The following is a 637-nucleotide window of genomic DNA, read 5'->3' as shown; positions in this document are numbered from 1 at the left end:
GACTGGAGCAGAAGCTGTGTTCCACTCACCAGCAGTCTCAAAATCCTGTGGCGGGGGTCCTGGGTAGCTGGTGGGTGTCAGCCGACCCTGCGCTCTAGCTACCCAGGTGCTGGTCCGGCCGTAAGATTGAAGAGGATTCTTACAGCGTTAAATATGGAAATGGTATGATGGACAGCAATGTTCAGGCTCTGCAGGATGTCAGGCCCATGTCATTCTTGTTGATACTGTTATTGGGTTTTGTTTGTTTATTTTTTGTGGTTGATATCTCACTATGTTGCCTAAGCTAGTCTTTAACTTGTGGGATCCTACTATTTCAACCTGCCATGAAACTGAGACTGCAAAGACTTAGCGGCCCTGTAAATCCTTCTTTGAAAAATAAACACATCTTTCAGTCTATATTTATTGAAAATGGTATCTGCAACCTTTTCACAGTATCTTTTATGCATTTACTGTGTGTGTGTATGTATGTGTGTGTGTGTGTTGTGTCTGTATCCCCCTCTCCCTCTGTGTGTGTGTGTGTTGTGTCTGTATCCCTCTCCCTCCCCCTCCCCTCCTTCCCCCTCCCCCTCTCCTTCTCCCCCTTTCCCCCCTCCTCTGTGTGTGTGTGTGTATTATGTCTGTATCCCTCTCCATCTCC

The sequence above is a fragment of the Mus caroli genome, chromosome 4 (genome assembly GCF_900094665.2).
Source record: "Mus caroli chromosome 4, CAROLI_EIJ_v1.1, whole genome shotgun sequence".
NCBI classification, from domain to species: domain Eukaryota; kingdom Metazoa; phylum Chordata; class Mammalia; order Rodentia; family Muridae; genus Mus; species Mus caroli.
This window is presented reverse-complemented; position numbering follows the sequence as displayed.